The sequence below is a fragment of the Mirounga leonina genome, unplaced genomic scaffold, assembly GCF_011800145.1.
Source record: "Mirounga leonina isolate KUSES-001 unplaced genomic scaffold, KU_Mleo_1.0 Mir_176, whole genome shotgun sequence".
Classification (NCBI taxonomy): Eukaryota; Metazoa; Chordata; class Mammalia; order Carnivora; family Phocidae; genus Mirounga; species Mirounga leonina.
In genome coordinates, this window is record NW_023270454.1 from 14,609,146 (window position 1) to 14,626,608 (window position 17,463).

Consider the following 17,463-nt stretch of genomic DNA (forward strand, 5'->3'; position numbering starts at 1 on the left):
ACATTTTATTTTATTTTTTTAAAGATTTTATTTATTTATCTGAGAGAGAGAATGAGAGAGAGAGAGAGAGAGAGAGAGAGCATGAGAGGGGGGAGGATCAGAGGGAGAAGCAGACTCCCCACCAAGCAGGGAACCTGATGTGGGACTCGATCCCGGGACTCCAGGATCATGACCTGAGCCAAAAGCAGTCATTTAACCAACTGAGCCACCCAGACGCCCAACAACAGCACATTTTAAAAATGGATGTACTAAAACATAATGGTATTGTCATCACTAAAATACTGCAGGAAACTGTATACTTTAATGATGTGGTCATTGTTCAAACACTTATCCTTTTTAATATTGTCAGTGACGAAAAATCATCTTTTGAGAGTGAAATGGATTTTTGGCCACAACAAAAAGTAATTCATAGTTAAGTCTGTGGAGAATAGATGATCAGCCTGGGTAATGCAATTTTGCAATAAAAACAAAACAGACTGTGACACTGAAGCAATGCACTCATTTATTTCTTTTTGCAGAAATTTTAGGCCAGTTCTAAAGATGAATTCTGAGTGGCAGAATACCTGGAATGAATAACCTGTTTTCATATTACTAATTTGAAGATGATTCTTCCCCATTCCCTGGGTTGGCAGCACTACCATATATTTTGTGGGTGACTCTGCAGGGATGAAGCTCTTGTCCACCCCAGATCCCAGTATTGAGTGTGTCCTGCTGTAGGGGTTGCAATATTTGGGGTTCATTAATCAGCTAGTTTCTGGTGGTAAGCCATGGGAAGGGAGTAGACTGGTTTGATCTGCTTCCACAGGTGGGTCACAGTGAATTCATCCAGCAGTTGACAGCTGGTGAGGGAGTAGGGTAGGAGGACATGTCATAGGCCAGTGGATGGCAAAGCACTAAGGTGTGGGGCAGGACCCCCAGGGCCTGTGAGGATCTGCACTTGCTTAGAAAGTATCCCCACACTTGAGGGATGTAAATAGCAAATTTAAAAAAACCAACCTCACAGGTGGGAAAAAGAGGCCCTGAAAAAAAAGAAAAAAAGTTTTGTGTTTCAATTTTTTTTTTTTAAGATTTTATTTATTTATTTGAGAGAGAGAATGAGAGAGAGAGCACATGAGAGGGGGGAGGGTCAGAGGGAGAAGCAGACTCCCCGCTGAGCAGGGAGCCCGATGTGGGACTTGATCCCAGGACTCCAGGATCATGACCTGAGCCGAAGGCAGTCGCTCAACCAACTGAGCCACCCAGGCACCCCTTGTGTTTTAATTTTAAAAAGTATTTGAAAGGCATCTTTTTTCCTGCTGTTTAGACAGGGAGCGTTAGTTTTCATTTTGTGCTGGCTAGGACAAATGAGGTTGCTGGTTATGCTTCAAATAATTATTTCTCAATGGTTATCCAGGAATCCATTGTTTTTGTTTGTTTGTTTGTTTGTTTGTTTGTTTGTTTTCTGACCCCATTCAGACTGAATTCTAACCTGATTGCTCTTATTCTTGGCTCTCAGTTATGTACCTAATTACTGATGGTAACATTAAAAAAATGACATAGCAGACAAACAATACAAAATCAGAAGCAAATGAAAAACAAAACCAAACAACTGATAGCTCAGGAAAATATCCTGTAATAACTGAATAGACTTAAATTGAGATGATCACTCTTAGTAACGCTTGCTTGAACTGTGTTAGTTGTCCACACTCATCGAGGATGACTTCTAGGAAGGGAACAAATAAACAGGTTACCTAATGATTATAGAGATGTTTATGTACAGAGTAGATAGAATGTCCTAATAGGTAGAATGATCCTTAAATCTCAGGAAAAATATCTATGTTGTAGAGATTTTAAGAATCCATTTATGCTGACAATGTTAAAGAATTCTGTTATGTTGACCAAGAAAGAAGTTGACAGTCACAGATTCTCATGAGAAAAATTAAACACCATTTGTCAAACGGAAGTAACAGTTTCGCTCCAGTTTTCAAAGCGTCAATTTACCATTTGCTTGATCATTTTAGTTAATTAAAATAAAAATGCAACTTAAGGGGCGCCTGGGTGGCTGAGTCTGTTTAGCATCTGACTCTTGGTTTTGGCTCAGGTCATGATCTCAGGGTCCTGGGTTAAGCCCCACCTGGGACTCTGTGCTCAGCGGGGAGTCTGTTTGCGGATTCGCTCTCTCCCTCTTCCTCTGCCCCTTCCCAGGCTCACATGCCTGTGCTCTCTTCCTTTCTCTCTAAAATAAATAAATAGGGGTGCCTGGGTGGCTCAGTCATTAAGCATCTGCCTTCGGCTCAGGTCATGATCCCAGAATCCTGGGATCGAGCCCTACATCGGGCTCCCTGCTCAGCGGGGAGCCTGCTTCTCCCTCTCCGACTCCCCCTGCTTGTGTTCTCTCTCTCGGATGTCTCTCTCTGTCAAATAAACAAATAAAATCTTTAAAATAAATAAATAAATACATCTTGAAAAAAATGTAATTTAATTGATCTGGTTACTTGTCCTTAGAGATGGTTGACTCTTCAGAAGTCTTGAAGTGACTGTAGTTTCAGTAGTTGCAAGTTTCTTTAGCAAGTAGAGTTCTGTGATAATCTGTGGTCCTCTAGCCCTATCAGAAAGGAGTCACATGGCTTTGTAAGCCCTCAGCCTGCTAATGAAACCTTGGAGAAAGTTCTGGTTTTTAATTCCATACAGCACTCTTTCAGCTCTTTTGAGACAGCCCAGGCAGATTGCTTTAAGCCTTTTCATTTACTCTTGCATGACCCACTTTTTTGCTGCATGCCATAGCTCCACACTGATCTGAAGAATGCATTAGCCACAGACAATTGCAATAAGTAGTTTTCCTTAGAAACATTTAGGACTGTCACTGAAATATAATGCACTTTCTAAAAACCTATCAAGTTCTTATAACATTTCTGGGCTCTTCCAGTATTTTAACTCTGTTGATGGATTTGGTGTCATCCAAATACAAATGAGTTCAAGTGGTTGATGCAGATAAACTAAGAGCTTTCTGCATCAAAAACTGTGAAGACGTTTTATTTTTTGTCATTATAAATCTCACATTCAGGTGAATCTTGTTTATGCTACATAGTAAGTATGATTACAGATGCCTAGCCTTTCTATGAACATTGTTTACATTCAAAATAATTCTTCAGTAAGTTGTTTAACATCTTATTTTTCTTTGAAAAGCCAAACATTGCCATGACAATGAAAAGTATTTTTATAAAATTGTCAATACTATTTCTATTCATATAGCAAAGCTATTAAATTTTTTCATTCTTATGCTCTCATTATATCATTTACCCTTAAAGAAGAAAAATACTATGAATATATGAATTTATGAATATGAGTACAAGATTATTATCAACAAGAAGCAGTTACTGATGCTTTATAAAAATAATTTAAGGGTGCCTAAATATTATGTAATCTTTTGACATCTTTATGAGGGAGCACTAATATTCTAACATTATTATAAATATTATATTTACAAAAAACCTGTGATTTAGATAGGTAAAGTAACTTGTCAAAGAATGCAGGGATAGCCAGTGGTAGAGCAGGATATAAAACTCTAATTTGTCTTATTAAAAGCTAAGAATTGACTAATTATACCAATTAATATTAATAAAAATAAGATTACATCTGAATACTACAGATGGAATCAAAATGCTTTAGGCCCAGAGAGGGTAGGCAGATACCTTTCCCCTTAGGTACCTATATTGAATATTTTGCTAAAAAGAAAGAAGAATTTTATATGTGGGTGACCTCAAGAGGGCTGAGTCTTTAAAGATTAATTTTGGGTGGAGCATATCTTGGACTGCAAGCCTTTGCTTGGCGGGTTGTTTTTAATTCTGGAATATCAATTAGGACAGGGATGAGAGACAGTCATAGAGACTGGCTGCTTAGAATTTGCAGTTAGCCCTATGCTTATTGAAGAATTTTAAGTGGGAAATCCAGAGTTCCTTTTAGCTTCTCTAACCCAGTAACCCAGGATATAAAATGAATTAGAGATTTGTATTTATGCTGCCCCTTCTTCACACAGTACACACAGGGCATCCCTTCGCCCACTAAAAAAAAAAAAGGAAAGGAAGAAAAAAAAAGCAATACTTGAATCTCTTACGATACAGGTGTATATTTTAGAAAGCTAATTACTTATTTTGCAAGGTATATTCTACAAGAAAAAAATGCTGTCAAAACAGTGTATGATATTACACACACACATCATTTATTTAAAACTGACTAGTGTACATCACATAGAATAGAAAGGAAGACAATGATATCATCAATAGGTTTCACATGACTATTATTTAGCTTCATAATCTAAAGTAGTACAAGGAATAACTTTATATTTACCAACCAATTAACACAGAGAAGTTTATTAAAAATACTTAAATGAAACCAGTGTAATGTATTGCTAGATATATTTAAAATCGTTCAATTTAAAAATGTTCTTGCTTTAGATTACTGATTATTTCCAGATAGAATATAATTTTATCTTTCCATTTTTTTACTCAGTGTTTGGCACACAGTAGGCACTTATGAAATGCTTGTGAATTGAATACTAGTCATCTACATTAATATCCAAATGTAATATTGTTGAAAGGCCCTTGGACTTAGAATTTTAAGACATGGGTTCAAATCCTGCCTTTACTGTTTGCTAGACATGATGGGCTTTTGAGTAAACACAAAATATCTGAGGCAGTTTCCTCATCTGCAAATTAAGAATAAAAGAATATTCAGAGTGCAGAGTTTTTGTGATGATTAAATATTATTATATAATGTATGTGAAAGTGCCTAGCCTAGTACATGAAACATAATAGGATTTCTAGAAATCTTTACAAAGAACACAGTAAATTTGTGAAACAAAAAGATGCTGTTTGAGAGTGAAAGGACTTAAATTTCAAAAATATTTTCAATTCTAGAAACATTTCAGCTTCCAAAGCATGAATTGACTGTTTAGCAAATTCTTAAAATAAAACAGTATAGGGGCGCCTGGGTGGCTCAGTCGGTTAAGCGGCTGCCTTCGGCTCGGGTCATGATCCCAGAGTCCTGGGATCTAGCCCCACATCGGGCTCCCTGCTCGGTGGAGAGCTTGCTTCTCCCTCTCCCTCTGCCTGCCTCTCTGCCTACTTGTGCTCTCTCTCTCTGTCAAATAAATAAAATCTTAAAAAAAATAAAATAAATAAAAAATAAATAAATAAAACAGTATGAAATGATTACCTTTTCTTTCTAGCTAGCCGAGTATACTGTTACACTGTGTCACCTTTTATACTTCCCCACACTATCATACCAGCAACTAAAAGCTGAGTCCCAGAAATTACAGTAAGTTCAATTTTCCAAAAGTGTTGGTCTAGGAGTCAAAGATCAGATAGTGTTTTTGCTCTTTTTGAACTGTGAAATTAAAAGATTTCTAGTAAAGAAGGACCAAACCACTGATTATTATAGCTGATTGATTCTGTACATTCAGAATTAAGTACTATCTGTAAATTATTTAAATAATATATGTACATTTAGTTTAAATTAACATTGAAAATTATAAATCTTTACTACTGACTAGAAGTTTGAATTTGTCTTTTTATTAACTGAAAATCTATGACCATTTAGTTACAAGCTGACCTGTTGACAGAAATATCAATCACTCCACCTAATGGGCCGACACATGTAATTTGTGGAACATAACAAAAATATAATGTCTCAACCTTATTGGAAAAGCTTGAAACTTGTTCAAACACACTGAAAAGTTATTGCTGAAATAGGACAGAGGCTTTAAAATCTGCTTTGGGTTTGCCACGGACTCATAACTAAGTAAATCAGACATATAAGTGTATTGATCACATATGTCCAAGACCAAAGTATGGTAATGAACACTTAAAGGCAAGGAGACAATGAAAAGCAACACAAAAGCTAGTTATAAGGGAAGCAGTGTAGTTCACTGACAAGAGAACATCACGTAAGTTGTTCAGAATCACCATGGGAGTGTTTTCACTCACTTTGCAAAGCAAGAGTCTACAATCTTCTCATAGGACATATCTACATATCTTTTTTTATTTTATTTTATTCTTTTTTATTTTCCCCTTTTGAAAACAGTACTAATAGCTCTTGGAGCATACTAACAACTCAATGAAGTATTTACAAAATAAGGTGCCCCAATTATTATTTGATAATGTAAAGGATTCATTATTAAAGTATTAAAATTATCCAACATTCTTCTTTATTTTCTGGAATTTCTTCATGCCATCTTACCTCTGTCCTCTTTCTCTATTTCTTCTCTTACCCCTTTTCCAATTGCATGAAGAAAAAATGTGTGAGCAGAGACTATGGGAAGAACTTCAAAGTTTCAGGGTTACTTTTTTTTTCCCCCGCTGGTCTTTTCCAGCTTCCATTTTATTTATTTATTTATTTATTTATTTATTTATTTATTTATTTATTTAGATGTGGTGTTCCATGATTCATTATTTGCGTATAACACCCAGTGCTCCATTCAATACGTGCCCTCTTTAATACCCATCACCAGGCTAACCCATCCTCCCACCCCCTTCTCTCTAGAACCTCAGTTTTTTCTCAGAGTCCACAGTCTCTCATGGTTCTTCTCCCCCTCTGACTCCCCCCATTTATTTTTCCCTTCCTACTATCTTCTTTTTTTTTTTTTTTAACATATAATGTATTATTTGTTTCACAGGCACAGGTCTGTGATTCACTTATGGTCAGCTAGCTGTCTTTCAAGCTTTTCCAGGTCAATTATGTAAATGTAATTTATAAGAATTGTAAGCAGCTCAGTTAATGTGCTGTTAGCAATCAACATATCCCCCTCTTCCCTGTAACCTAGAGTCATTGTCCATAATCAACCATTCCATCAGATGAAGGAAAAGGCTCTCCACAGAATCAAAATTCTAAATGAAATGTGTAACCAGCAAAATCTACTTTAGATGTGAAATTATCCCTGTTAAGATCTTATTATGATTCTTCCCTTTACCTCATATACAAAGAAATTACTTTAAAATTACCTAATTTACCTTGCATGTCACTCTTACAATGCTGTAATCCAGATTTGTGGTTATTTTGTATGTAATTACACAGTAGCAAAAAGAGAGGTCAGCCATTCATCAAAACTCTTGTGAAAAAAGCTAAACTAAAATAATGAAATCTTCTAGTGACTCTACCCATCTAGGAGCCATCATTGTCAACATAATATAGCACCAGATCTGGTTTCTGGTGAGATTGTACTGTAAAGTGAAGCCAAATATCTTTTCTTGTCAGGCCAGCTTATGAAAATCATAGCTAGTGCATATGGATAAGGCAGTGGGGGGTGGAGACTCTTATTGAGTGGGAGGATAGAGATTAGAAGGAAGTGAGGGGTCAAAAAAAAAAAAGAAGTGAGAGGTCAGGAGGAAATTAATTTTCTGGAACAGAATAAAGGTGGGTAAATAAAGAGCAAAGGGTCTAATAATAGGATTCTGAACAAAACTGTTATATTACAATTCTGATGAACTTTCACACTGGCCCCAGCTCTCATCTCATCACACGATGGAATGGAGGTTAGTTAGGAACTTCTCCTGAAAGCCAAAAGGAAAGATACATCCTAAACAAATTAAAGCAACACTTGCTAACAACTTTGCATAGTATTCTTATGTGAATATATAAATGCTATATCTAGATACGAAGTGGACAATTTTAAAAAGTAATGGTTAAAAGGGAGAATCCTGGAGTTGACTGCCAGGGTTTGACCCCAGCCTCACTGCATATAACTATGACCTTGAGGATATTCTTAAACCTATCTGAGCCTCTATTTCCTCAATAGGGCTTCAATTGTAAGATGGGGCTATTAAAAATTTTTACCTCATAAAATCATTGTGAGGAGGAAGAAACAGCCTGAATGATGAGTGATATTGATCCTGTCAATGACTTTGGTGAGTTTATCAGGATTTTACTTAGAAAAAAAGTAAAAAGGTAAATATATTTCTTATAGCTCAAATATTGTGTCACAATAATTTTTAAATAAAAAATACAAATGGACATACGCTATTTATTTAAGATCAAATTATCGTTTACTATTAAAAATAGTAGTTTATTGAGTAGCTACTTTCAGCCAGGCAGAGAATTATCACTAAATCACACACAACAGATAAGACCATCAAGGTAATACTTTGGTTCGCCATTGTACTAGGGCTCCTATGTAGTGCAATAAATAAAAGAAAAAAAAAGTACAAGAACTTAAATGAAACAACTAAAACACTGTTTTCTTTATTAATAGATGGCATGATTATATAATCAGAAAATCCCAAATGATCCACAGATAAATTATTATAATCATTAGAAATAATATTCTGGATATAAGCTCAATATATAAAAGTCAATTTCCTGTTTGTATTTCAGAGAAAAATAGTTAAGAAATTAAAAAAATTTAAAACCACACCATTTATAATAGCATCAAATCTAGAAAAGTAGTGTAAGAATTCTATACCTAAACTTTTTTTTTTAAGAGAGGGAGAGACAGAAAGAAAGGTGGGGGAGGAGCAGAAGGAGAGGGAGGGAAAATCTTATGCAGGCTCCATGCCCAGCGTGGACCCCAACTTGGGGATCCATCTCACAACCCTGTGATCATGACCTGAGCCGAAATCAAGAGTCAGGTGCTTAACCAAGTGAACCACCCAGACACCCCTATACCCAAACTTTTAAAAACAAAGAAGCTATGAACATAGATAAATACCATGTTTACTCATTAGGAGACTCAATATTATAACAATGTCAAGTCTCCCCAAATAGGTTTCATGGAGCCTGACAAGCTGATCCTAAAATATTTGTATGGAAATGCAAATGGTTCATTTATAGCTAAGATACTCTTTAACAAAGAAAATTAAAAGATGGGAGGACTTGTTCTACCAAGTAGCAATATTTATTATAAAGTTAAAATAATTAAAACAGGGTGCTAGTGGCACAAAGAAAGGAAAATGTAACAATGAAATAGAATAAAGAATTTAGAAACAGGTACTTTTGATTTGTTTACCTAGAAAGCAGTGTGTGTGTGTGTGTGTGTGTGTGTGTGAAATCTTTTAAGTAATGGTTCCAGATAAATTAAAAAATGACTCTTGCTTCTTACCTCATATCACACTCAAATGTCAATTACAGGTAGATTGTGGATCTAAATGTGAAAGGCAAAACAAGAAAACTTATAAAGCATAATATAGGAAATAATTTTCTTGACATCAACATAGGGAAGGATTATTAAAATGGGACAAGTAAAATATTTGCCATAGAGGAAAAAATAGTTATTTAACCACACTGAAATGCAGAACTTCTTTTTAACTAAAATATACCATTAAGAGAGTGGAGAAGACAAAGATGGGAGAAGATATTTGCACCATATATAGTTTGCGCCATTTATAATTAAAACTTCATATCCAGAATATATAATGAACTCCTGCAAAGCAACGTGCACATCAGAATTATATTCATGAGTCCCAAGAGATCTCTTCAATTATGTTCATAATGGCACCATACGTATCATTCTCAAACTTGCAAATATAAAACTGTCTGTCAAAAGGAGGAAGAACAGATACATTGTGGTATATTCACACAATGGAATGCTATGCAGGAATAAGAATGAATGAAATATAGCTATTCACAAAAACAAAGCTAAATCTCACAAACCTATACTAAACTCTGTGTACACGGAATAGAGTACTTACTGTGTAATTTCGAGTATATAAAGCTTAAAGAAAGGCAAAACCAAATTACGGATTATAGGCATGTGTGCTTAGGTGGTAAAACTATAAAGAAAATTAAGGCTGTAATGACTATAGAAGTCAGGCTGCTTTGGGGAAGAGAGAGGGTTAATGATTTGAAGCAATCATGAGTGGCCTTCCAAGATGCTGACAATGTCTTATTTCTTGACTTGGGCGATGTTTACCTGAGAGTTCTTTTTATGATAAATCATGGAATAGTATATATTTTTTTGTACGCTGTTCTATAATGTATATTATGCCTTGTAATAATATATATATTTTTTGAAATATAGAAGACGAGTTAGAGACCCCATTAAGAGAGTGCAAAGAGAAGAAATAGAGTACACTATGGACTGAACGGCCTCCTCCCCAGCTTCATATGTTGAAGTCTTAACTTCCTAATACCTAATGTGACTGTATTTGGTGATGGGGCCTTTGGGATGTAATTAGGTGTATACAGGGTCATGAGGATGGAGCCCTCATGACAGGATTAGTGCCTTTACACAGAGACACCAGAGAGCTTGCCGCCACTCTCTGCCATGTGGGTACACATTTAGAAAGTGGCCATCTGCAAGCCAGGAAGAGAACTTTCCAGAAACTGAACGCTGCTGAAGCTTAATCTTGAGCTTTCCAGCCTCTGGACTGTGAGAAATCAGTTTCTGTTGTTTTAGCCACTCAGTCTACGGTATTTTGTTATGGCAGCTCAAGCTTACTAATACAGAATATGAGATAATAGTTGCAATACTTAGAAACTTACAAAAGCCTTGAATCCAAAATCAATAAGAAAAAGATATGCAATAAAACAATGAGCACTAGACTGAAGAGGCATTTCACAAAAGGGAATATACAGATGGCCAACGAACATGCAAAATAGCTCGTTATTAATCATGGAAATATAAATTAAAACTACAGTGCCATAGAACTGTACACCAGTTAAGATGGCTAAAATAAAAAAGTATTGGTAAATACGGAGAACAACAGAACCATTAATAACTATTAGTGGGCATGTCAAACGGTTTAAACACTTTTTAAATTGATTTGACATTATATTCTTATTTCCTATTTTAAGACCCAGCAATTCCAGTCTTAGATATATATCCAACAAATACACATGTACATATGAATCAAGAGACAGGCACAGGATTCTTTCCAACAGCATTATTTATAATAATCCCAAATTGAAAACAACCTGCACACCCATTACATTTGTGTGGTCTGGGACAAGAATATGAATGGAGGCAACATATACTTCATGTGTAAAAAGTTAAAAGCTAAAAATTTTAAAAGCTAAACTCAAGATAATAAACCATATTAGTTTTTCCATTGCTGTTGAACAAATTGTCACAAAATTAGTGACTCAAATTAACACAGTTCATCATTCTGTAGGTCAGTAGTCTGGAATGATGTGGCTATATTCTCTAGTCTGAGTGTTACTGTCCTGAAATCAAGATATTTTCTGGGATTTTGCATCTTATCTCAGGATCAGGGTTTTGCAAACTCACTGGTTGTTGGCAAAATTCACTTCCTTGCAGTTGTTGGACTCAGGTCCTGAATTTCTTGTGTCAGCCAGGGCTGTTCTCAGCACCTAGAGGTTACCACATTCCTTACCAGATGGCCCACTCCATTTTCAAGCCAGCATGGTGTTTCAAATCTTTCTTGTATTTCAAATCTCTGGGTTTTTGTTGTTGTTGTTGTTTTTTTTCTGAGACCATCCAAAGAAAATTCTCACTTTTAAATTATCCAGTCCTGCCTGGATAATCTTCCTATCTTAAGGCCAACTATGTGATGTAACACAAACTAGTTTCATCAGTAAAATCCATATTCATAGTCCCAGGGTTCTGCAGGGCATGGATGTCAAGGGAGAGGAAAATAATGGAAGAGTCTTTTTTTTTATTATTATGTTATGTTAATCACCATACATTACATCATTAGTTTTTGATGTAGTGTTCCATGATTCATCGTTTGCGTGTAACACCCAGTGCTCCATGCAGTACGTGCCTTCTTTAATACCCATCACCAGGCTAACCCATCCCCCCACCCCCCTCCCCTCTAGAACCTCAGTTTGTTTCTCAGAGTCCATAGTCTCTCATGGTTCATCTCCCCCTCCGATTTTCCCCCCTTCATTCTTCCCTTCCTGCTATCTTCTTCTTCTTTTTATTTTTTTTTTTTAAACATATAATGTATTATTTGTTTCGGAGGTACAAAAGAAAGCATCTTAGAATTCTGCTTACCATAGCCTGCCCTCTGGCTCCCAAAGATGAATGTACCTTCCAAATGCAAAACTTATTCACTACCTCCCAAGAATCCCAAAGTTTTCATCCATTGCAGTTATCAGGTGAACTCCAAAATCTCATCATCTTAAAAGTCTAAAAAGTCATTATCTAAATTATCTGAACCTGGTGTGGATGAGGCTCTTGCTTATAATTTGTTGTGTTCTCTACAACTCCTGGGACACAATTGCTCTCCATCTTTGGACCTATAAAACTAAAGAGATAACTTATGTTCCCCCAATATTCTCAAAACACTATGATGGGATTGGAATAGTTAAAAAGGGGGGAAATAAAAGGTAAAAGGTAAAAAAAAAAATATATTGACCCAAAGCAGTTTTAACATGCAGCCTGGTGAACTTGATGAGGTTTCAAGGCCTGGGGTTAATTCTCTGTGTTCTCAGCTCTGCCATCTGGTTGTTGGCTACACTCTTCGGTTCTTGATTCTATCCTCTTAGTCATTCTTCCATTGCTATGAAAGGTAGCACATGTTTGCAGCTGAATTGTTCAATTAGCCTGCTTTTTGCTAGTATTTTCTCTATCCTTTTCATTCCCAGTTTGTTAGTGTTTATGCTGATATAATATTCTCCAGAACATTGTGAACCTTGCTTGAATTCCACTGGTTTTCATTCCATTAAGCAAAGTCTTATCCACCAATATTTTAAAGATAATTCCTTCTCTATCTGTGGCTTCTGCTAAGATATCTGAAGAGTAAGGCCCATAAGCTTCCCAAGATGCCCTCTAGTTTCTGTCTCTAAATCTGTGAAATACACCCTTAATCTCTTGAAAGAGCAGGATGTATAGCCGAATACTCTGATCTTTTGATTTTTCTCAAGTTTCAGCAAAACTTTGTACAGCCATACCCTCAGTTTTTTCTCTATGCCATGCTTTCAGAATCAAGCTCATAGTTTTGTGCCTTTTTCCACTTCAATACACTGGATTTTCCCACATCATCAAGTCTCCCTATATGGTTAACTATGCAGTTATATGAATCATATTCACAGTCCCAAGGATTATGCCAGGCATCTACACCAGGGGGAGACAGGAAATACTGGGGACCATCTTAGGATTCTGCCTACCAAATAAAGTGTTAAAAATATATTCTTTCATGTTACTTTGGTCCTACAGTCTTCATGTAGCTTGAGGGGAGCCAGAGTACTGCCATTGAAAACACAGAGGCAGAGCAGGTGCCATTCCTGCTTAAGTCTAAGGGTGCTGCTTAGGGTGCTGAACAGTAGAGTGCATGAATACATTGTGATATATTCACAGTGGAACACTTCACAACAATGAAAATGAATGAAAGAAAGTACATCACAGATCTCACAAACACAATGTTGAAGAAAAATCATATGAATTCAGAGAGACAAAATATGCTTAGGTGATAAAATTATAAATAAAGGCAAGCATTTACTGTCATAAACATCATGATAGTAGTTATCTATGAGGTGGGGTGACAGGATCGGTTATTGGGAGCAGTCAGGAGAGGGATTTAAGATGCCATTATGTTCAATTACTTGACCTAGATAGTAGTCACATGAATATTTGGTTTGCAATAAATTATGTAGCTGAACTCAGAATAAAACTTCTATACTGTTCTGTGCATGTCATAATAAGAAAGGTTAAATATGTAAGGAATTAAGAAAATACCTTGTAAATGACAAATGATTTGATAATGAACCAACACTGAACTAACTCTCTCATTCTCATAATTAAATTGACTAAAGTAAAACACACTTTTTGTCTCTGGTAACCAAAGAATGGAAGAAAAAGATAAATCTCTAAAAATGATAACAAATTAAGAGCATGTGACTTTTAAAGTATTCTAACAAAATTACATTTGTGTCATTTAATAATTACTTTTATTATGAAAATTAATTCAGATGTAATTCCCTTAGTGGTTCTTTAAAGATGTTTCCTTTTAGAAATATATTAGATATGGTTTTAATCATGTTTCTTGCTATATTTAATCAAAATTTCAATTGTGGCACAGAGAATTAGTTTTTTTTTCTCTGAAAAGAGAATTGATTTTTTTTCCCCTGAAAAATGTTTTTTATTTTAAAAGGAAGTATTCCCTATGTTGGGTCCAACTGCATATATGAATTATCTGAATTAAAGTAACATTTACAAATGAATCTCTGGGATACTTCATTTGAGTCCTTTTGGGGAGGTATTAATGAAATGAAGTGCCAGTTTTAAAATCAAGTTACATAGCACATGATATAATTGTCCTCCTATAAAATGCTAATGAATAAGATCAGATAGAAAGAATTTTAGTGGAACCTTTTATCTTCTATTACATTGACTGCTTCATATAATTTAATTTCGCTTTATTTCAGTCCAACATAAAATGAAGAATTCCATTGTCTGCTTAGCCGCCATTTCTCTTGATATCTGAAATATATTTAATTATACAAGGTCACATCTGAAGAGATAAAACTCTCTGGAGAGAATGTAAACGAACTTTCCACTATTGGACCACTTATGAATTCTTTATTACCCTAGAATTACATGATATTATCCTAAAGTGACACGAAATGTCTTACTTCTTGTCCTGCGCATTCCTGGAATGACACTGGAATATTAAGGGAAACTAATGGTTCTGAGAATTGGCCTCTCCAAAAGGTATACTTCTTCATTACTCGTGCTTTGTAACTGGCAGGCCACAGCAGGAAAAGCAATAAGCATATGCTGGTTACAAGTTAGAGACCAGAGTTATGGGTTTTCTTTTATGAGGAGGTACTAAAACTTATGGCAAATTGTAACAGCTGTTTGCAATGTGTTAGAGATGCCAAACTTCTGTTTATGGTAAAATGTTTCATACCAACCGTTAATTAGAAGAATTTATCTAGTACTCAATTACTGAAAGGCTATTTGCAGATTGTCTTTGAAGAGGGCAGTGATGCCTTCACAAAACAAAGCAGAAGCTCTCTCAAAGCTTAGTATTCCCATTTTAAATAGTGAATGATTAATAAAATGTTGAATCTATTTTTGCTCTAGTCTATGCCATGGTTATATAATTTTATCCCAGATATTATAATCTGTATTTCTGTATTCTTAGCAAATACCTATCTTGGAATTCCATGGACTCTGAGAAAAATTACATTTTTTTTAAAGATTTTATTTATTTATTTGACAGAGAGACAGACAGAAGAGCACAAGCAGAGGGAATGGCAGAGGGAGAGGGAGAAGCAGGCTCTGCACTGAGCAGGGAACCCGATGCGGGACTCGATCCCAGGACCCTGAGATCATGACCTGAGCCGAAGGCAGACGCCCAACCATCTGAACCACCCAGGCACCCGAAAAATTACATTTTTGCAAATGAAGGAAACATCTCTTTTATTCCCCTAAACTCCCACAACTTTTAATTTTTTACATCTGTTTGGGAAAAAAATTCACTTTCAGCTAAAAGTTCTTGATGCAATTCCCACTCAAAGTAACATTTTTGAAAGCAGAATTTTGCTGCTTTGGTGTGTATGTTTGTGTTTTTGTAAATATAAGTAAATAATGCATCTATAAAATATTTCTATTCAACAGTAAGTTTGACTATTTCACAATAAAGGAAATAGTAACTAGACCTATAACATAACAAAGTATAAGATATTTTAGTTGAATTCTTAGATTAGAATACTGAACATTTTATTCATCAAAATACTACTCCTTCCTAAGGAATTAGTTTAATTTTGAAATCAATATGAATTTCTGATTGCACATCTACGTTTTTCAAAAAGGAAAGTAAGAAATGCTGCCTATGGCAAGAACTCTTTACATATATTCAAATATTTTTAATCCAGTTGAAAGATTTTGGCTCAAAACATATGACTAAAAGAGTTTTTAAAAAGGGAATGAGGGGCGCCTGGGTGGCTCAGTTGGTTAAGCCTCTGCCTTAGGCTCAGGTCATGATCCCAGGGTCCTGGGATTGAGCCCTACATCAGGCTCTCTGCTCAGCAAGGAGTCTGCTTCTCTCTCTCCCCCTCCCACTCGCTTATGCTCATACATGCACACACTCTCTCTCTATGAAATAAATAAATAAAATCTTTAAAAAAATAAAAATGGAATGAACAAGTGAACAAACAAACAGACAAAAAATCTGGGCCAAAGATTTTAACAGACATCTCACCAAAAAAGATATATAGATGACAAATAAGCCTATGAAAGATGCTCCATATCATATATCATCAAGGAAATGGAAATTAAACAATGAGATACTACCACATACCTATTAGAATGCCTAAATCTGGAATATTGACAACAATTGCTGACAAGGTTGTTGAGCAACAAGGGCTCTCATTCATTGCTGGTGGAAATGAAAAGGGTGCAACCACTATGGAAGACGGTTTGGCAGTTTTTTACAAAACTACACATACTCTTACTGTATGATCTAGCATTCACATACCTTGATACTCAAGTGAGTTGAAAACCTATGTTAAAACAAAAACCTGCACATGAATGTTTATAGCAGCTTTATTCATAATTGCTAAAACTTAGAAGCAACCTCCTGTCCTTCAGTAGGTGAATGGATAAATAGCAGTACATCTAGACCATGGAATATTATACAGCACTAAAAAGAAATGACTTTTTTTTTTTTAAAGATTTTATTTATTCATTTGAGACACAGAGATACAGAGAGAGAGAGAGAAAGCATGAGCAGGGAGAGAGGCAGAGGGAGAGGGAGAAGCAGGCTCCTCGCTGAGCCAGGAGCCCAATGTGGGGCTCGATCCCAGGACCCTGGGATCATGACCTGAGCTGAAGGCAGATGCTGAACCATCTGAGCCACCCAGGCACCCCAAGAAATGACTTTTAAACCATGAAAAAACATAAAGGAAATTCAAACACATATTACTAAATAGAAGAAGCTAATCTGAAAATGTTATATATTGTATGATTCCAACTATATGACATCCTGGAAAAGGCAAACTGAGGAGACAATAAAAAGATCAGTGGTTGCCAGGATTTCTGGGGTGTGGAATGGAGGGAGGGATGAACAGGCAGAGCACAAAGGACTTTTAGGGCAGTTAAAATACTCTGTATGATACCATAATGATGGATACATATTATTTTTTTTAGAATTTATTTATTTATTTGAGAGAGAGAGAGGAGAGCACGAGTCGGTGGAGAAGCAGAGGGAAAGAATCTTCAAACAGATTCCCCACTGAGTGCGGAGCTCAACCCGGGGCTTAATCTCAAGACCCCTGAGATCACAACCTGAACTGAAACCAAGAGTCCAACAGTCAACCAGCTGAGCCACCCAGGTGCCCCATGATGGATACATTGTCCAAATGCACAAAAAGTACACCAAGAGTGAATCTTTTTTTTTTTTTTAAGATTTTATTTATTTATTTGACAGAGAGAGAGAGAGAGCACAGCAGGGGAAGCAGCAGGCCGAGGGAGAGGGAGAGGTTTCCCACCCAGCAGAGAGCCTGATGTGAGGCTGTATCTCAGGACCCTGGGATCATGACCTGGGCCGAAGGCAGAGGCTTAACTGACTGAGCCACCCAAGCGCC

At 36.1% G+C, this 17,463-nt stretch overlaps 1 protein-coding gene across 2 annotated transcripts in view; it reads right to left on the minus strand.

Annotated features, from left to right (window-relative positions):
* The window catches only part of GALNTL6 (polypeptide N-acetylgalactosaminyltransferase like 6), a 1,199,405-nt gene that overhangs the window by 506,380 nt on the left and 675,562 nt on the right, over positions 1–17,463 (minus strand). The gene's annotated exons all lie outside the window — the stretch shown is intronic.